Here is a 23,089-nt window from a genome sequence, read left to right as displayed (position 1 = left end):
TCTGCAACCCTGTAGATGCAACAATATTATGAACTAACCAGTACCCCGGAGCTCTTGACTCTAGTTGCATATGTATCAAAAGATGGCCTAGTCGGCCATCACTGGAAAGAGAGGCCCATTGGACAGGTAAACTTTATATGCCCCAGTACAGGTGAACACCAGGGCCAAAAAATGGGAATGGGTGGGTAGGGAAGTGTGGGTGAGGCTATGGGGACTTTTGGGATAGCATTGGAAATGTAATTGAGGAAAATACGTAAAAAAAAAAAAAAAAAAAATAGAATCTGTGTCTCCCATAAAACAAAAAGTTGATTTAAGCATGCATTTTCAAATTACTTTTTCATAATTAAAATAAAAATTTTAATTAAAATATTAAGTATATACATGTCTGACAGTGTATTATAAGCGATATGATATCTCACATGTTATTTAAAGGAATGAAAGACATTGATGTAAGGTTAGTAAAAGTAATATTGATTTCTCTTCTTCATCCAATTCATCACATAATTCTCCTGAAATAATCCATATAGGCCTTTGTGTTAAGATTGCAGATGTATCCTCTCTGTCTGCATTTATTTCAAAAGACGAAAGTAATAGGAAAGTTGGCCTAAATACAGTTTCCAGTGTGTGTGTTTGTGTGTGTGTGTGTGTAATATACTTTGTAGCTGTAGGAGGTGGTATAGGAATGCTACAGCACAGTTTGATTTTTTTTTCAACTCTGTCTCAGAAGGAGAAAGCTGTGTGTGAGGTGGAGCATGACTGGAATCTTAGAAAGGAAAACAACCTAGGAAGTCTGATAAGCAGTGGATTTCTTTGACTTTTACACTTGGGTATGTTTCTCTAGAACCTTCACTTTCTCTTTTACAGTTTACATATTATTTTAGTTTTGTTTTCTAGGCTCTTTACACAGATACTAAGTGATTTCCTTGCATAATTTTCACCTCTGCCCTGGTTTCCCTTCTCTACTATTGAGTTCTTGGGAGGTGTGCTTTTCCATGATTATTGCAAATATTTCCACATTGGGGATGTTCACATTTTCAATAAACTCTATCTGCTTTGTTGATCATAGATATCCTTGGGTATTCTCAACAAGAAATGCAGCTGCGAATCTCTTCATAATTTTCATCCTCTTATTTTTTTTTTTAAAGAGTCACAAACCTAGTGTATCTCACAGAGTTTATTCAACCCCAAACTTAGTCCTGTCACTGTCATAGCTATCTACCTAACTGCTCTAGAAAAAAGAAAGCGATCAGGGTCACTTATGAACTTTGATTTCCTTACCACTGAATCTAATGCTTCTGTGTCCTGTAATTCCAAAGCAGGGGCTGCCATTAATCCTTTCTGCTTTCTCTTTTGGTGTGATACATTACTTGATTCTGTCTTTCTTTGGTCAAATTGTAATAGTATGACATTTATTTTCTCCATGCCTTTCCATAGTACTTAAATTGAAGCAAATTCTTTGGTGTCTTAGAAATTATGTAAAAATATATCTTGATTATATCTCTGAATGCAAGTATTGGCAGTGTGTTTTTTTCTGATGCAAGTTTTATTTGTATTATTTTTCTTCCTAGCCTGGTATACACACACACACACACACACACACACACACACACACACACACTAAAAGCACAACCATCACTACTAATGATAATTCTACTGGGATAATCTATTTCAAGAATGATTTATGTTTCATAGGTTTACAAGGATTTCCTGACATAATAACATTACACATTTGTCCTCCATTCTAATAGTTTTGTTGACTGTATCATCAACCTCTCTCCAGCATTGCCCACATTAAAACTAAATATGTACATTTAATATTTTATTATTTTAAAATATCATTATTTTCATATCTAAGCATCTCCACTTCATCAAACATTGGCTAGCATGTGACTCCCACTTTTGACTCTCAACAGAGCTCTGGAAGTTGTATTGCTAGATCCTTAGACAGATCTTAGCTACAGTGAAGTTCATTGAAGATTAACAACGTCCTTGTAATCAGAATCTTGTAAAGTCAAAAATGGAGGCTGCACACACTGTCACCAATCCCTGTGCTTCTCCTACCCAGTTGTACATAAACAACCTGGGAGTCACAGATGAGAAGTATTTTATTAATGCCTAGGGTTAGAAAATGGGATGAAGAAGTTTTAACTTACAGAAAAGTATTCCTTGTCTTAAAATGAAAGATGTTAAGGGTTTTATGGAGCAACAGAGGAAGAAATTTGCATTTGGCAGGGTTTATATCCTTTCACATATTTCTGACATTTTTGACAGATCTATAGACAAGAAGTTTGAAAATAAGCATCTGGCCCCATGTTCTGTGCCCTTGCTAATATACCAGTTTTCAAACAAAATCTATAAATAAGTAAAGAAAGACTCATATCTGTCGTTCCTTAATATTTAAGAGACTGTATAAAAAGTAAGCTACAGGTGGTTAAAAGGACAGAGGTAGATTTAACAGGCTTTATTGTGGCTTGCTAAATGAAAGCTATTTCTGCAGTAAAGCCTAGTTATTTTGTAGATTTAGTTTTTCTTTCTCATTTTAACTCATCTTAATCTGTTATGTAACATGATAATTGGACAAGAGTTGGACTTTCAATAACACAGATAGTAAAACATCTGCTAGGAAAGCCATAGTTATCTAGTGCCAAAAGTTAGAGATTGGCACAGTGGTATCTCTAACCATTGCCAATTCTTATTATGTTTGAATATTTTCCTCCATGAAATTCTCTCAGATGTTCACACTCACCTTTGAGGATGTCCCATTTTACTGTTTAATGACTCCCCATGACTTCCAAATTTTATAGTATATAATATTATATTAATGTTATAGATAATATTGATTGGTTCACTGGTTGATTGATTGAACTTATAAGGACATTTTGCTAAGGAAAACAAGAGAATGTGGTGGTGTCTGTGAGAAGGACTTGGCCTTTTTCAGACCCCAGTGAACTTGGTTTGAAAAACTAGAGTCCTAGAAAAATTGATGACCAAGAATTCTGTCATGAGAGAGACTTTCAGGATTGTGTCACAAAATTTCAAAGAGCAAAATTTATCAAACACAGAGAGTTAGTTTTTGAAATATTTTCCAATGTAAAATTTTTATCGCTAACTCAGAAATTTCATATCATATACCCTATCACCCTCAGTTCCCATAATCCCAGGTCTACTCAACCACCCTTGTAGCCTCTCCACAAAAGGAAGAAGAAGGGAATGAGAAGGAGAAGGAAGAAGAGGATGAGGAGGAAGATGATGATAATGATGATGAAGAAGCAGGAGCAGGAGGAGGAGGAGGAGGAGGAGGAGGAGGTTCTATTTGTATCACACACATACTCACTGAATCATGGTCAAACTCCCCATGGCCAGCCCCTTAAAAAATATTCATTCCTTAGAAAGAAATTTCATAGGTAAGAAATTAAAAGTGAGCAAAAGATACTGGAGAGATGGGTTAGTTGTTAAGAGGACCAGTTACTCTATCAAAGGATTCAGGTTTAACTCCTACCATCCATGTGATGGCTCCTAACTGCCTGAAACTGCAGTTCAAGGAGATCAAATAGCCTCCTGTGGTCTCTAAAAGCACCCACCATACAAGTGATATGCTGGGATATACATAGGCAAAAGACCTATAGGCACAAAATGAATAAAAACTAATAAAAGTTTCACATACTTTCCCCAAGGAAATAAAAACAAAAGAAGCATGACAGTTTATTCTTTTTACTGCTGCTTGTAGTAAAACAGAGACAGAAAAGACAGAAAACTGCAATATTTTTCATAAATAGAAATATATATTTCACATTAATTGTTGGAATATGTTATTGTAAATACTGTATTCTAAAAGCCATAAATTATCAGTGATTGATAGTTATTAACTGTTCATTCTATATAGAATTAACTTACTCAGGATTATAGTCAGGTGAACTCACCATAACTGTAGACAAAGAAAATGATGACATTCACGTGGAAAAATATTCAGCACTCTCTGAAATTAAAATAGTTGATAAAACTCACAGTAAAGTTATTTTTCTTAGCTTGTCAAAAAATTACAATGAAGACACTAAAATTTAGATTTAATAGTTGAATCCTGCTGTCCTCTATTATAAGAATCAAGCAAGATTGACTTCCTTCAATACTATACCCATGATATTAGTAGCAATGTTGCCTAATATAACTGGAAAAAAAAACCAAACAAATAACAAAACAATGTATAAGTAGTGATATGAAAATATAATTCTCTCTTAGTTTACAGATAGCATTAAAATCTGTGTACGTAACTATTTCTAGATGGTAGTATATCAATTAGTTATACTAATTAAGAAGATAAGGTAACAGCTGGGTGTGGTGACCCATGCCTTTAATCCCAACACTTGGGAGGCAGAGACAGGTGGATTTCTGAGTTCAAGGCCCTCCTGGTCTACAGAGTGGCTTCCAGGACAGCCAGGGTTACACAGAGAAAGCCTGTCTCAGAAAACCAAAAAACCAAAAACCAAACCAAACCAAACCAAACCAAACCAAACCAAAACAAAACAAAACAAAACAAAACAAAACAAACAAACAAACAAAAAACAAAAAAAGGAGATACTGTAACTGAGATTAGCCAGTTTCCTCAGTCACTGGCACTGGCACTTTAAAAACAAAAATCAAACAAAAAAACAAAAACAAAAGCAAAAAAAACAAACATGAAAGCAACAATTGTTTTACCTACAACTCTATATAATATGCTATGCTTCTCTTTCTAGGTTTCTCAACGTTAGACACTCATTGGATAGCTTTCAACACAAATGATTCACGTTTATGAAAGAGGAACATAACGACATACACAGGGTACTTTGCTCCACACTCCTTTTCTTCTATGAAAGCAACTCTTTATCTGCTTCATCACAGAACAAATGCACATTGACTTCACGACCCTGTTCCTTCTCTTGGTTTCATTTATACTAGTGAAATTATTTCATCTAATTCCTTTTACAAAGTCTATAACATAGGATCCTTGGATATGATATAAATAAATCTTGACTAATCCTGAAAGTTGAAAAGACTTCATGAAATTAAGTAAAAACAGATGCCTAGACATATATTAGTCACTTTTATTTTTGATAAGCAAACACAACACAGTCAAAGAATCAAATGGCGTAACTCATTTCCTTCCTTCCTTCTCTTTGATCCAGGAGTGTATTCTTCACAACCATGTAGAAGGAGAGACAGAGAAAGGCATTTTTTTCCCGTAAGCCCCAGAGAGCTGAATTAAACAGTGTCTCCATGAAAAAGAAAAATTAAAAATCACATTCTCTTCTGGTTTGTTTCTTGCCACTGAACAGTCCTTCAATCACAGTGAAGCTCTGCCTGCCAAGCTGTCCTTGGCAATTAGTTTACTAAAAGAAGAACTTTAAGAAAATACATCATGAATTGAAGACTTTAAATAAGCCAAGAAAGAAGTGTGATTTGAATCTTAATTACTGCTATCCATGGCCTTCAATTCCTTGGAGAAGATTAGTTGTTTTGACATTGCTTTGGATTAGAATAGACTAGGAAGGAAAACCATAATGATGATCTTCAATTTCTGCCAATGAGAAGAAAAATAACTATCCATAGAACTCATTCACCACCAAAGAACAATCCAAATAAATGACTGATGTAAGATCTGTAAGAAGGATTATTATATTAAAAAATGTTAGCATAAAGTAGTCTTCACAAGCATTATCAAATGGGGATAAGAAGAGAAACAGTGTTTAAGAAATAGAATTGTTGATTTAGCTGTGGGCTAGATCCATAGCATCTGACCTTACCACATAATAGTTGTTTCAACTAAACATCAAAATGTTTTTGTTTTGTTCTTGGTTTGGTTTTTACATCAGATCTTAATAACAACTTGTATTTTTCATTTTCAGTTTTTACTAAACATCTTAAAAGTTCAAAGGGATGCATTTGGGCACTTTGTCTATGTCAGTGGCCTTCAAAAGCCTGTGACAGCTCTGTTGGCAGATCTTAGTGGTTCATTGTAATTACATCCATAGAAGGTCAACACTGCATGGATAGGGACTCTTTCTATTGCATTCTCTCAAGATACCTTTAACAGCAGAAACTGATTGGTATGAGTTGATTTACAGATAGATTTACCTCAGTTAAGTGAATCATTCATCCTATATTTTTTAATGTGCATGGTGAAAAGTTTCCTACTCCTAATGACTAGTAACAGAACAGATACCAGCATTCCTAGTTCCATGCTGCACAGCAATATCTGAATTGTCACTCTGATTGTCTGATGTTAATAGAATAAGTTTTATATGTCTAAATATTGTATCATAAAGTATATAAGAAAATCAAAAGTTAGTATACACCAAATGAAATTTTACATTTAAATGTTATAAAAATCTATGTGAATACCACAAGTATACCAACTTGAATATCCTTGAATTCATAACTATTTTGAAACTATAGATGTTGGCTATTCCCATAATATACCATGTTTTTAACATAAGTTATTCAAAATGTCAGAATATGGGGAATGATACTATTTATTTTGCCAATTTAAACAGTCATCATATTAATAAGAATAGAAATCAATAACAACATTTTGTTGCAACATTCATCTTTGGAGAAAAAACTGGAAGATAGCTTGAAACCAATTATTATTGCATTTTTTCCTTTTCTACTTATGTAAATATTTTCACAGAATATTGTCAGGACTAGTAATGAGATGAAATATAAACATACTTTCTTTTAGCCCTTTAGAAAATATGCTTTATATTTAACAAAAGTCATAATAGAACAATATAATAGTACATGAATCATTGAATACAGCTTATTACCTCAGAAGATTGAGCAAGACTTGCTAAGAAGAGATGACTGGGCATTGAATAGAAGAACACTATTCTGTGAGCCCCAAACACATAAGAACTTCCAACCAATTACCTTCCCAACATGCAATTATTTTAAAGATTGAATGTCAGTCTCAAAGTGAAAGAACAGGAGAAAATGAGCTCAACATTCTTGACAGACTCAGACATTTATAAATGTAGAGAAGGTTTTCCACCGCCCCCAAAAGCAGAACCCCTGTGTGGACATAGTGTTCTCTGTGATGCTGAAGGAAAAGAATGTTTCTGTTTCTCTAATTCAGTCATGGGGAATTTTTCCAATTGCAGCCAACATAGATGCTGTGTTATGAAAATGCAGTAGAAAGGGTGTCCTGGAGAAATCAATGGTAATGTTGTCAAAAAATATCAACAAAAAAACAAACAAAACAAATGCTGTTCACTCTCTAACTAGGACAAAATGAATAAGCAAGAAGCCCCCTTTCCCCATGTCACCACTAAATGTGACACAAACAAAGATAAGAAGCCTCTTCTGATAGAGTGAACTTTTGAACATGTCATTGCCCCCAAGCTAAAGTCTGTTATGGACAATTGTTCTTTGGGAATGCTTAAAATGTTATCATTTCTCTTCAGTTTCAAGATTGGCAAAAACTAGCTGCTGCCTAGTAACTCAAATATTTAGTGGCCTTAAAGCTCCTTTAATATCTAATCACAACAGTATTAATTTTCAAGCCCCAATTTCTGTGATTCAAAATCTTAAATTGAGGTTCTGCCAGTACACGACTAATACAAATGCAGATATGCATAGCCAACCATCGAATTTAGCCAGGGTACCTCAATGGAAGAGTTAGGGGAAGGACTGAAGGTGTTGAAGGGGATTGCAACCCCATAGGAAGAAAAACAATATCAAGTAACCAGACTCCCCAGAGATCCCAGGGACTAAACCCCTAACCAAAAAGGATATAAGGAGGAATCCATGGCTCCAGCTACATATGTAACAGACAATGGCCTTGTCTGGCATCCATGGGAGGGGAGGCCCTTGGTCATATGGATGCTTGATGCCTCAGTGTAGGGAGATGCTAAAGGGGTGAGGTAGGAGTGGGTGGGTGGGTGGAGGAGCACCATCTGAGAGGCAAAGGGGAGGGGGATGAGAAGGGAGGTTTGAGGACAGGAGACCTGGAAGGGGATAATATTTGAAATGTAAATAAACAAAATAACCACACACACATTAAAAAAAAAAAAGAAAAGACTGCTAAAGATAATCCAATGTATGCAATGCTTTTACTTTATTTTTCACTTTAGAGGTTCATAGAATGTTTTCATCTCTTATTCAGTTTATTTGTATGCATGAGTATTTGCCTGCATGTATATTTGTAGCATGTACATATATGATATCTACAGAGGTAAGAAGAATACATCAACTCTACTAAAACCAGAGAGTAACAGGTTTTTGTGAGTCTCAATATTGTTACTAGGAAATGGAATTTGGCTCTCTGGAATGAAAACTCTTAACTTCTAAGCCATATCTCTAGCCCGATACATTTTAATTATTTTAAAATTAATGTTGGCTAAAGCTATGTCACTTTGATAAATATCTAGTTTTTGACTCAGTTAATATTAAAAACAATTTCTGAGCTTCTTTTGACTTGAAGGATTATCAAAAAGGGGGCCATGAATTTATGAATTCATATTATATATTGAGGAAAGATATTGGGAGTCATTACCATGCTTCATACATGTACAAAATTCTTCAAGAATAAACAAATTAATTGATAAACAAACAAATAAAAATTTCTGTGCTAGGTACAACTCTATTGCTTTGAAAAGAAATCATGAGCATTGATAATATTAATAAAGAAAGTACTTAATTGGGGCCTCAGTTATGGTTTCAGAGGTCTAGTGTATTATCATCATGTCAGGGCAATATATAGGCAGGTGCTGCAGCCATAGTTGAAAGCTATATCCTGACTTTTAACCAGAGAGTGAGAGAGAGTGAGAGAGAGAGAGTGAGAGAGAGAGAGAGAAAGTGAGAGAGAGAGAGCTAGAAAGAGAGAGAATCTTTTGAAGCCCATACTCAGTGATATGCCTCCACTCAGTGATATGCTTCCTCCAATAAGGCCATACCTAGTTCAACAATACCACAAATTCCAAACCTTCTCAAATTATACCACTTCCTGGTGTCTGAGTATTGAAATATACATGGCTATGGGTATCATTTTTATTATAAACTCTGTACTTTCTGGCAGCTTAATATTAAAGTATTCACTTATAAGCTGTACCATCACTTTTTATTGATAAACTTGATAAATGGTTGTATTTTATTATTGTTTGAAAATTACTTTGAGAATCTGTGAAATAGTAATGACACTTTAAAAATGAGCAGCATAATATTTGTATGTGGGATATGAACTTTGACAAGTTTTAGTACTCAATGAACTTATATTAATATTAATTGAATAAAACATGGCTTGCAACTTATTGACTTAGACAATAATAAAGAGCCTGCTTAACACACATATGGTAATATTTAGTTAGTTTACAAGATCTAGGAACAATGTCCTGAAATAAATCAGATACTGAAATATGAAATTTAAAAATGTAAAATTTTGCATATTAAGTTCTACTTCATAATAGGAATAAACCATATAATTTAGAATTACTGAAAAATAATTTGACATGATATTTACTAAAAACAGAGAAACTACATGTTGACTTTTAAAGACATTAGGTAATATAAAAATGAAGAATATAACAATTAAGTTATGTGAACTGACTGAAGCTGTTCCACAGCCGGTTATGCACTGCTCCTGCCAGGAGAGGCATGTTCTCCCAGGAGTGTTTTTACTCCCAGGCTGGGAGGTGAGACAGCCACTTTCTCTTCAAAAACTGTGTGGCATGGGGATGGCCAGTAGCACACGGGGCTCAAGATCAGTAGAGGAGCTGGGACAGGATACTTCCAATCCACCATCTGTACCCACGAGCTTGGTCTCTTCCAGAATCCTCTGTATGCAAGTTCTGCCAGGAGAGAGCAAGTCTCCTAAGAGTGCTAACAGAGGATTACAGACCCACAGGGGGAACAAGTTCCAGCCAGAGACATCAAGAACATCTAAAACCAGACATAACTAGATAACTAAATACCATAGAAAACATTGACATGACAATCAACGAAAATGCAAAAGGCAAAAAGATCCTAACTGAAAACATCCAGGAAACCAAGGACACAATTAGAAGACCAAACTTAAGGATAGTAGGTATAGAAGAGAGCAAAGATTCCCAAGTTAAAGGGCCAGTAAATATCTTCAACAAAATTATAAAATAAAACTTTCCTAACCTAAAGATAGAAATCCTCATGAACATACAAGAAGCCTACAGAACTCCAAATAGGACCAAAAATAAATTCGTACCATCACTTAATAATCAAAACATCATATGCACAAATCAATAAAAGAGTATTAAAAGCAATAAGGGAAAAAGGTCAAGTAACATCTAAAGGCAGACCTATTAAAATTAAACCAGACTTCTCACCAGAGACTATGAAAGCCAAAAAATCCTGAGTAGATGTCATACAGATCCTAAGAGAACACAAATGCTAGTCCAGACTATTATACCCAGCAAAACTCTCAATAACAATAGATGGAGAAACCAAAGTATTCCATGACAAAAAACAATTTAAATAATATCAAAAAAATACTAGGAAACAACAATTTTTTTCCTTAATATCTCTTAATATCAATGGACTCAATTTCTCAACTGATGACGTAGCCTAACAGACTGGATACATAAACAGGACCCAACATTTTGATGCATACAGGAAACTTACCTGTGTGATAGAGACAGACACTACCTCAGAGTAAAATGCTGGGAAACAAATATCCATGCAAATGTCCCAAGAAACAAGCTGGAGTAGCCATTCTAATATCGAATAAAATCAATTTCCAACCTAAAGATATCAAAAAAAAGATAAGGAAGGACACTTCATATGTCTCAAAGGAAAAATATATCAAGAACTCTCTATTCTGAATATCTATGCTGCAAGTGCAAGGGCACCCACATTCATAAAAGAAACTTTATTAAAGCTCAAAGCACACAATGTACTGCACACAATAATAGTGGGAGGCTTCAACACCCCATTCTCAGCAATAGGCAGATAATGGAAACAGAAACTAATCAAAGACACTGTGAAACTAATAGAATTTATGAAACAAACAGATTTAACAGATATCTATGCAACATTTTATCCTAAAATAAAAGAATATATCTTCTTCACAGAACATCATGGAGCCTTCTCCAAAATTGACCATATAATTGGTCACAAAACAAGCCTCAACAGATACAAGAAGATTGAAGTGAACCCATGTATCAGATTACCACAGTCTAAGTATGGTCTTCAACAACAATATAAACAATAGAAAGCCCACATATGCGAGGAAGCTGAGCAACAGTCTACTCAATTACAACTTGGTCAAGGAAGAAATAAAGAAAGAAATTAAACAAAATGAAGCCACAACATACCCAAACTTATGGAACACAATGAAAGCAGACCTAAGAGGAAAACTCATAACTCTGAGTGCCTCAAAAAAGAAACTGGAGAGAGTATACACTATCAGCTTGGCAGCACACCTGAAAGCTCTAGAAAGAAAAGATGCAAATTCACCTGACTAGTAGACTACAAGAAATAATCAAACTCAGGGCTGCAATCAACCAACTAGGAACAAAAAAGTATTATACAAGGAATCAACCAAACCAGAAGTTGGTTCTTTGAGAAAATCAACAAAATTGGTAAACCCCTAGGCAGACTAGAGGTCACAGAGACAGTATCCTGATTAACAAAAGCAGAAATGAAAAAGAAGATATAACAACAGAAACTGAGGAAATAAAAAAAAATCATCAGATCCTACTACAAAAGCCTATACTCAACAAAACTGGAAAACCTGGATGAAATGGATAATTTTTCTCGACAGATACCAGGTACCAAAGTTAAATCAGGATCAAATTAATGATCTAAACAATCCCATATCCCTTAAGAAATAGAAACAGTCATCAATAGTATCTCAACCAAAAAAAAAAAAAAAAAAAAAAAGCCCAGGACCACATGGATTTATTATAGAGTTCTATCAGATCTTCAAAGATGACCTAATGCCAATTCTCCTCAAACTATTCCACAAAATAGAAACAAAAGGTACTCTACCCAATTAGTTCTATAAAACTACAATTACTCTGATACCTAAACCACACAATGTCCCAAAAAAGAAAGAGAACTTCAGACCAATTTCCCTTATGAATATTGATGCAAAAATACTCAAAAAGATTGTCATTAACCAAATCCAAGAACATATCAAAGCAATGATCCATCATGATCAAGTAGGCTTCATCCCAGGGATGCAGCAATGGTTCAATGTAGGGAAATTCATAAATGTAATCCACTATATAAACAAACTCAAAGACAAAACCCACATGATCATCTCATTAGATGCTGAGAAAGCATTTGACAAAATACAACACCCATTGATTATAAAAGTCTTAGAAAAAATATCATCAATTCAAGGCCCATATCTAAAGTCAACAAAACAATATATAGCAAACCAGTATCCAACATCAAACTAAATGGAGAGAAACTTGAAGCAAACCCAGTAAAATCAGGGATTAGACAAGGCTGTCCACTCTCTCCCTACCTATTCAATATAGTACTTGAAGTCCTAGGGAGTGCAATTAGACAACAAAAGAAGATCAAAGGCATACAAATTATTAAGGATGAATTCAAAATATCATTATTTGCAGATGATAGTATAGTACAATTAAGTGACCCCAAAAATTCAACCAGAGAACTCCTAATTCTTATAAACAACTTCAGTAAATTAGCTGGATATAAAATTAACTCGAAGAAATCCGTGGGCTTCCTCTACACAAAGGATAATCAGGCTGGGACTCACTGCTCCAGCTTTTATATAGCAGAGGATAGCCTAGTCAGATATCAATGGGAGGAGAGGCCCTTGGTCCTGTGAAGGCTCTATGCCCCAGTGTGGAGGAATTCCAGGGCCAAGAAGAGGGTGTGGGTGGGTTGTTCGGGAGGGGGAGGGGAGAAGAGATAGGGTAGGGTGTTTTTTGGAGGGGAAACCAGGAATGAGGAAAAATTTGAAATGTAAATGAAGAAAATATGTCACAGGCAGACCTCAGTTGGGTCCTCGATCTACAGGAAAATGGGGTTCTGATACAGGTGGGCAAGGAGTTGGAATGGATGACAAACAAATAGGAATATAAGGGTGTGTGGTATCTGACTGTAATTTGTCAAATTGAGCGTCAGACTTTTAATACAGAAGAAAATAGGGAAGTAAGGTGACACATCAGCAAGGTACAATGAGGTTAAAGGATGCTTAATGACTCTTACACAAAACAGAGGAATGCAAACACAAAGACTGACAGGAACTGGGCAATAAAACAACTGAGACTAAGTCAGCTCTATCTAAGATCAGCTGTATTCTTAGTAACCAGGTATAAGGGCTTTACACTCCCAGGGCAAGGGCTTTCACACCCAAGTCACAGTTCTAATTAGGGAGTTCTACTCTAGCTAACACCCTCATGAATAATGCAATGCTCTAAAACCACAGCATGATCTACTTCCTAAACCATTGTAAATTCCAGTATATGAGATCGACTTGGTTTTTATTCTAAGTGGTAGTGTGGGGGGACTTTCTACTAATAAGTAATACATACATAACTATAATAAGAATTCTAAACTTACTTTGCTAAGATTTCCCTGAGATTTCTAACTCTATGTAGTAGATAGTAATGCCTGATTTCTTTCACAGTCTCTCATACAATACTAGAGACAATTTTGAATGTCACTGAATAGACAACATTCTTACTGAATTCCAAGCTCATAGTTGGCTCAAGGAATACCTAGGGCATTGGTGAAGGCCAGGAAGCAAAGTCCAATTTTGCTTAGGTATTTGGCAAGTCATTGCTTGGAGGCACCTATAATAAAACAATACTGAAAGAAAGCACACAGATCCGTTCACTTACTAACACAAGAACAAGCTTGGAGCATTCATTATACGGGATGCCATGGTTCCAAGAGACTAAGTTTCCGTGAAACTCTTTGTCTCAGGACTGCTTACAGGTTTCTAGTGCTGTAATGCAAGACACTACTGGAGGGAATGTAGCAAAAATATCCCATATAATAGAAATTAACAGAGAAAAATAATCAGGCATCTCGTATATCTAAATTCTGGCCTTCTAAGTAGTATCAATATAGATTTTTCAGCCAAAGTTACTCATGGTAATTATTCAAATTCCAAACCACTAAAGCTCTCTCTCTCTCTCTCTCTCTCTCTCTCTCTCTCTCTCTCTCTCTCTCTCNCACACACACACACACACACACACACACACACACACACACACACAGAGTCACTGAAGGAAACCCCAGATTTAAATGGAGGGGTTGGGGGAGGGTGAACCATACAATATGTACTAGAGAAATGAAAGGCAGGCCTCAAAGGGAGGGACCTTAGATGAATTGTCAGACAGTAGGGAGATGGAACTTATAGAGCCCAACTCAAGCAGGAAAACAGGACAACAAATAAGGGATGGGGTTGCCATACCACAGTCACAACTCTGACCCATAATTGTTCCTGTCTGAAAGAATTACAGGGATGGAAATGGAGAGGAGCCTGAGGAAAAGAAGGTCCAGTAACAAGCCCAAAGAGGGATCCATATCAATGGGAGGCCCTAAGGCCTGACAATGTTACTGAGATATGGAACACTCACAGAAAGGGACCTAGCATGATTACACTCTAGAAGACCCAACAAGCTGCTGAAAAAGTCAGATGCAGATATTTGCACCCAACCAATGGACAGAAGCAAATGAACCCTATTGTTGAATTAGGGAAGGCTGAAAGAAACTTAAGAGAAGGGTGACCCTGTAGGAGGACCAGCAGTCTCTTTTATTCTGGACCACCGAGATCTCACAAACACTGGACCATCAAACAAGCAGCATACACCAGCTGATATGAGGCAACCAACACACATACAGTAGAGGACTGTATGCAGAGATGATGCACCTAACCTTCAAGAGACTAGAGGCCCCAGGGAGTTTAGAAGTCTGGTAGGGTGGGGAGTGGGGATATTCATGTGGAGATATCAGGGTGGTCAGGATGTATGGGATGTGGAATAGAGGGTGGGTGAAGTGTGGAGGAATAAAATATGGAGTGTAAATAAATAAATTAATTAACAAATTAATTAAAATAAATAAATTAAATTAACTCATACAAATCAGTGGCCGTCCTCTACATAAAGGCTAAACAGGCTGAGAAAGAAATTAGGAGACAACACCCTTCACAAGAGTCACAAATAATATAAAATACTTTGGTGTGATTCTAACTATGCAAGTGAAAGGTCTGTATGACAAGAACTTCAAATCTCTGAAAAAAGAAATCGAAGAAGATCTCAGAAGATGGAAAGATCTCCCATGCTCATGGATTGGCAGGATTAATATAGTCAAAATGGCCATCCTGCCAAAATCAATCTACAGATTCAGTGCAATCCCCATCAAAATCCCAACTCAATTCTTCACATAGTTAGGAAGAGCAATTTGAAAATTTATCTGGAATAACAAAAAACATAGGATAGCAACAATAAAAGAATTTCTGGTGGAATCACTACCCTAGACCTCAAGCTGTAGCACAGAGAAATTGTGAAAAAAAACTGCATGGCATTTGTACAGTGACAAGCAGGTAGATCAAGGTAGTAGAATTGAAGACCCAGAAATGTACTCGCACACCTATGGTCACTTGATCTTTGACAAAAGAGCTAAAAATCATCCAGTGGAAAAAAAGACAGCATTTTCAACAGATGGTGCTGGCTCAACTGGAGGTTAGCATGTAGAAGAATGCAAATTGGTCCATTCTTATCTCTTTATACAAACCTCAAGTCCAAGTGGATCAAGGACGTCCACATAAAACCACAGACACTGAAACTTATAGATGAGAAAGTGGGGAAGAGCCTTGAACACATGGGCACAAGGGAAAGTTTCCTGAAGAGAACACCAACAGTCTATGCTCTAAGATCAAGAATGGACAAATGGGACCTCTTAAATTTGCAAAGCTTCTGTAAGGCAAAGGACACTATCAATTGGACAATAAGGCAACCAACAAATTAGGAATAAATCTTTACCAATCCTATATCTGATAGAGGGTAAATATCCAATATATACAAAGAACTCAAGAAGTTAACATGCCAAAATAACAAATAACCCTATTAGCAAACGTGGCACATTGCTAAACAAAGAATTCTCAACCTAGGAATAGAGAATGGCTGAGAAGCACCTAAAATTGTTCAACATCCTTTGTCATCAGGGAAATGCAAATTAAAACAACCCTGAGATTCCACCTCACACCAGTCAGAATGGCTAAGATCAAAAACTCAGGTGACAGCAGATGCTGGTGAGGTTGTGGAGAAAGAGGAACACTCCTCCATTGTTGGTGGGATTGCAAGCTGGTACAATCACTCTGGAAATCAGTCTGGCGGTTCCTCAGAAAATTAGACATAGTACTACCTGGGGACCCACTAATACCACTCCTGGGCATATATCCAGAAAATGCTCCAACATGTAATAAGGACACATGCTCCACTATGTTCATAGCAGCCTTATTTATAATAGCCAGGAACTGAAAATAACCCAGATGCCCCTCAGCAGAGGAATGGATACAGAAAATGTGGTACACTTACACAATGGAATACTACACAGCTATTAAAAACAATGAATTTTTGAAATTCTTAGACAAATGGATGGAACTAGAAAATACCATACTGAGTGAGGTCACCCAATAGCAAAAAACACAAATGGAATGCACTCATTGACAAGTGGAAATTAACCAAGAAGTTCGGAATACCCAAGATACAACTCACAAACCACATGAAACTCAAGAAGATGGAAGACCAAAGTGTGGATACTTCAATCCTTCTTAGAAAGGAGAACAAAATACCTCTGAAAAGAGTTACAGAGACAAAGTTCAGAGCAGAGACTGAAAGAATGACCATCCAGAGACTATCCCACCTGGGGATCCATGCCATATACAATCACCAAACACAGACACTTATGTGGATGCCAACAAGTACCTACTGAAAGAAACCTGTTATAGATGCCTCCAGAAAGGCTCCACCAGTGCCTGACAAATACAGAGGTGGATTCTCAAAGCCTACCATTGGACTGAGGCACATTGAAAGGAGCCAGAGAAAGGACCCAAGGAGCTGAAGGGGTTAGTGGCCCCATAGGAGGAACAACAATCTGTACTAACCAGTATCCCCAGAAATCCCAGGGACTAAATCACCAACCAAAGAGTACACACGGTGGGTGGGACTCAAGACTCCACCTGCATATGTAGCAGAGGACAGCCTAGTCTGTCATCAATGGGAAGAGAGGCCCTTGGTCCTGTGAAGGTTCTATGCCCCAGTGTAGGGGAATTCCAGGGCCACGAAGTGGGTGTGGGTGGGTTGCTGAGCAGGAGGAGGGAAGAGGGGATAGGGACCTTTCATAGGGAAAATCAGGAAAGGGGACAACATTTGAAATGTAAGTAAAGTAAATATCTAATTAAAAATAAAGTTATTAGTAGGCCCAAAAAGAGCTGGAAAGTATCAAACTGTGTTACTTATCTGCCAAAGCTTATGCAGAAAACAGTGGCCTTAGAAAGGATATATAATTTAGCTAGCAGTTTGATACGACTCAGGAGCTGATGATCTGTCATGACAGGAGCCAATATATAGAGTACTGAGTAAACATGTTAAAAATATTAAGCATAGTGCCTGTGTGTGAGACAGATATCATGAAATTAGCAAATGTAGGTCCAGATTCTGACAAGTTTTGCAAAGATGAATTTTTCATTCTTTATTGGGCAAGGCAGAACTCATCAAAATTGCAGTGCCAAAAAGCATATTCCAACAAGTCAGCCCAGAAATGGCTTGCTAATCTGCCAAGAATTCACATAAATTTCCAAAAGACCAACATTGTAAGAACAGTGAATTAAGCCATTATGACACATGAAGGTAGTCAATAATTTATTGTTTTCTAGTCATCAGGTAGGATTGTGAATCTGAAATGTTCCCTACAGATAGTCTCACATGGATGAAGCTTCACACTCAAATGACACAGTTTTAGAAGATTGCGAACCTTTAGGAGATGGACCTTGGATAGCAAGTGAGTCATCCTTTTTGGCCCCTATGTTGCAGGATATATTTGATTACACTGTGAACTCTGAGAGTGTTATTTAATGGGAAAAACTGCTTCTAATTGTGAAACGGTGCAGCCCTTTCATACAAATGCTTTCTGTTTATTGTAAACTAGATTAAATAACACCAAACATAGGTTAAGAGGCAGATAAAGCAACCAGTTGACAAGGCGTTAACATTTGAAAAAACAAACAAACAAACAAACAAACAAACAAACAAACAGAGTATGAGGAAGTCAGGAGGAAAGATAGAAAGTTGCACAGGAAGTAGAAGGGAGGGACATTCAATTTTAGGGTTTTTGAGACAGTACTGAGAAGCAGAACTTCCTTTGGGGACATCAGCTATGGAGGAAGATCAGCTGGATGATTTCTCTGCCTCTGTGAGCTAGTACACTTTGATACACATCTAGCTCCCGAGTTTTCTTTGATAAAATAGATTGACTGAGATTTCCTTTAAAAAAGACAACACTTTTTTACAGGCAACACTGTATTTCTAGCTTGAAATACAGCCCAAAATTGTTTGCTGTGTGCTCCATGATGACGAATACAGGATAAAAATCTCTCTCTCTCTCTCTCTCTCTCTCTCTCTCTCTCTCTCTCTCTCTCTCTCTCTCTCTCTCTCTGACAAATCCTAACAGGAAAGATTCCCATGCTCAAGGATAAGCACCAGTGCAGATAGCATCCGAAACCACAACTACCAGCTTTGTTAGGATAGATTCACTTTGGCTCATTTCCTTCCTTTGAATGTTGAATCCTATGCTGTTGTCCCCTCTAACCTCCAGAACAAAGGATTTCTGTTATTCAGTTATTGTGTATCAAATACCCAGATAACAAACTAAAATAGAATTTCAGCCTAGCAGTGCAGAATGATGACCTAGACTGGATCCTGGGTAGCTTTCCTCTCCCATCAGCAGCCCCTTACTGATGGACAGATTCAACATGATAAAGGCCCAATCAAGTCATGTTCCACAGCAGCTGTCACCTAATCAACCATCCTGCCTTTCTTTAAAATGACCAATTCTGAATCAGAAGAGGACATTTCTACAGAGACTTCAAATCCCCAGCTCTAAAATAGGGACTTATCTTTTCACTTTCTTGATTCAGTCTTCTGCCTTGCAGACAGTTCTTTTTTCTTCTGTGTATCTTCATTAGGAATGTGTCTTGTCACCCAATCCCACCGACAGGAACTTTGTTGTAAACTTCCAGGATTTTGTTTCAGACCAAGATAATAAGTATAAGGCCTGCTATCCTGAAAGCTCACTGCCTTTATAACCTAGCCTCTCTACCTGTCTGCTTACCCTCAGAGAGTCTCTAATCCATAGTCTCTCACCTTGAAGAAATTAAACTTTGGTTTCTCATTGGTACCTGGTGAAGAAATTATAGATATTGCTTAGCACACTTTCGTCCCACAGGGAGAAATTTCTTACAACAAATACAAAATTCATTTGTTAATACTTTTATGTTTTATGGTAATAAGAAAGAAGTAACTAGAAAACTATACTGGTCTAAGATCAACCAGTCCAAAATAAAACTAGCTAAAATATGCTAATCAAAGATTTTTTAGAAATATCTAACTAGTAAGATATTATATAGCAGTTAAAAGTAGCCTGGTATAACTTCCCCGGGCTTTTACTAGCCATACTTTGAGGATAGTCTAGTGTAGTCTAAGGAACAAAAAAAAGAGAATTGCTTTTCAACTATCTCTCCTAAGTCATTGTGGTCCATGAGGACTATGGGCCAACTCTAATAGTCATCTGTGCCTGTGGAAAGCCACCTGTTCTTTTGTTCATTGAGGCCCTGGAGAGTCCAGTTGATGAACTCTAAGTTACATTCAATCTATAAAAATGAATGTCAATACAGAGGAAAGATTTCCTTGGTGTTTCCAAGGGAAGCCATTGACACTACCAGGCCAAGCAATGTCTTTGACTTATCTTACACAGATGAACAACTGTAAAAGATAGAGGAGTTAGATATTCTTCTCAAGTCCAAGCAACCACCAAAGACTGGATCCTCAATTAACTTGTCCCTACAAAATGAATTTTGGCTATGCTTGTTACACGGTTCTAAACACTCAGCAGGAATGTATAACCAAGATTAAAATGAGCCATTTGGTCATATTGCTTAAACATTTCAAAGGAGTGGAGTCTTCATATATTATTTCTGGCTACATGAAATATTATTTAGAAACTCTTTCTTTCTTATGATTCTCTTCCTAATGTATATATTGTCCAGATATTGAACAAGGCCTCCCTTGCCTTATATCAGCATGAATATGTATACCCATAACTGAAAAAAAAAATCTGGCCTATCTTCTATCTTAGATGAGCTTACCAGCAATGAAACACTATCTCTTTCTGAAACAGTGTTTCTCAAAGTTGTAATGTGTCCTATGACCTCCTAGCCATCCATGCCTTCTAATTAAAGGAAGCTACAGATTCTCTATCATCAAATTCATAGGTTTGGGAAATTGTTCAAGACATCCATATGATGTCCTTGGAATTTTGCTAGACAACCTTATAAAAGGACACAATATGATTCCATTTTTGTTGTAAATTGTCAATTAAGGTATTTGCTTTAACTGATTATTCCCAAAAAGCTTCAGGGTGCTTGGCTTGTTCCTTATACAGAGGTCAGATATAAAGAAAATAGCTGATTATAGTTATTGTATCCGTCTCCAGAGCTCTGGTACATGATTCAGCTCATTGCACAATTATATTTCACTATACTAAGCAAAACTTACATTAATTATAATGGGAAGAAACATTTTTCACCAATTTTATCTCTAAGGTTGTAGACCTTAGAGGAGACCTGGCAATTGATTCTGAATATCTGCTGAACAATAGCAAAAATGTTTCAAGTTTTTCTATCAAACCAACAGTGTTACTTCTTGGACTGGACAACAGTGGTAAGTATCATCAGTCTTGCTAACACCTATGACAGAGCTTTCCAAATGTTCTTTAAATGGGTTCCTTGCCTGCTCTCTCTCTATATATAGTTAAGGATAATTTTGCCCCAACTATTTTCTTAACCATACTCTCAAAACCTTACCGTAGTCTTAATAGTCTCACCATTGTATGTTACACTTGCTATCTCACTCAAATAGCACACTTCACCTTTGTACAATCTCCTCACATAGGCTGACAGAGCCAAGCTTCTATTCGTAGATCCTCTATCCATTAGAAAGAAGCCAGACTTCTTGTCTTCCCTTCATGTTGTGTTCAGAGTCTGAAATAAGGTATAAAAATATATCTGCCAATCCTGATGTAGAAGTTGCTCCATACTGTAGGATCTATAAAGGTGGTTACTGTCTATAACTGCAAACCTGAACTCTTAGATATAATTCTGTATAAGGTCTTTACCTGAAACCGCAGAGGCAGAACCAAGTCCAATAAATTTTAGACTGGACTTGCACCCTAATAGACACTTTGCCATCATGCCCAACCTCAATTTTCATGGCAAAGTTGTTGCCTTCATTGTTCTAAGTGAAGTACAATCTGCTCTGCTGAGGTTGAAGTTGTGTTCTTTCGTTCCCCAACTTCCAAGTCCATTCCCAACCTAGCAGTGTATATAATATGACCAGGCACCCAGTGTCCTTCTATTCTAACTCCACTTCATACTGTGGAATGCATCTCATCTTTCCAGTTAGCTTTCTCTTCCTTTGATAAACAGTTTGAGCAAAAGCAACTCGGGGATAAAAGGTTTATTTTAGCTGACATATTACATTCCCAATCAAGTCAAGACAAGATAGGAACTCAAGACCAGAGTGTAAAGCAGAAACCAACAGCAGAACTCAGCTGACTGACTTACTGCTAGGCTCAGATTTAGCTCTGTCTATTTATTTGCTTTACTTTTGTATAGAGTCTTGCACTTCATATAGCAATCAAGAAAAAGTCCAACAAATAAGCTCCCAGGCCAATCTGATAGAGGAAATTAAACTACTGTTCTCACTTACTTTGGTGAGGCACATTGACAAAGAAATGTAGCCATCACACTAACAAACTAAACCACCATAGGCTTTTTGTCAGATGTTGGGAGTGGGAGGGGGAAGCAACAACAGAAAAGTGTTAACAGAAGAAAGTCCTCAGCACACAATCAAAAAAACCCCACAACGTAGCTCTCAATAAACACAGAAGAGGTAACAGGCATCATACATTTTGAAATGAGAAAACTTTACATTATAACCTATAACTGGATATGGAGTGAGTGCAATATATTCCGAGTCTGAGGCATCTAGCAATGAGATGTTGGCATTATGGCAGCTGTTGCCAATATAAAATATCACTCATATCCTCTGGTGTGAGCATTTCTTGCTCATTTCTGGCACTAATTCAGGAGTCTATAGAGACTTTGAGAAATGGCCCTGTCAAAACTGGAGACCTTATAAATGAAAGGCATGCAACTCCTTAGCTGCTCCAGCTCTGTGTTCTGTATTAACAGTCCTGTCGACAGTGACAGCTAACCTCTGCAACTAAGGCACTTTGCCATATCTTCCCTACTTGCAAGATGTCCACCTTCTGAAACTGTGAGCACCAAGAGCCAAAAACATCTTGCTTTCTACAGGATGTTCTGACAATCTGTCCCATCCAAACAAAAGTAGCCAATTCTTAAGTATTTCAACAATGATACAGGAACATGAGGAACAATGTCAAGAGTTTGTAAATATATGAACTTGTACCTTGTGTTCACATTAGAAGTCAGAGCGCCTTTGACCTAGGAAATCATGGGTAGAATACTGGAAGTACTACTGGTAGGACAAGGAGAGAATCTCATCGAAACTGGGACTTTATCTTATCTCAATTATTTTTATAATTACGAGTTCCATTACATATCAGCTACTGCTGTGAGATTCTGCCTGTACTGTTGTGTCCTGTTCACATTTTACCTGAGATCTATGAATTCTTACTCCGTTTGACTTCTCCCACAACAATGTGAAAGACTTATAGAAGTTGAGAAACTACTTTATTTTCCTCTAACTCATTAATGTCTGTTCATTCTGTTATTTTAAATATGTAATTAATTTTAAAATTTTATTAATTTTTATACAAAATAACTCAAATAGTTCAT

This window comes from Mus caroli, chromosome 1, assembly GCF_900094665.2.
Source record: "Mus caroli chromosome 1, CAROLI_EIJ_v1.1, whole genome shotgun sequence".
Taxonomy (NCBI): Eukaryota; Metazoa; Chordata; class Mammalia; order Rodentia; family Muridae; genus Mus; species Mus caroli.
The sequence above is the reverse complement of the archived record's forward strand: the minus strand, read 5'-3'. Positions refer to the sequence as shown.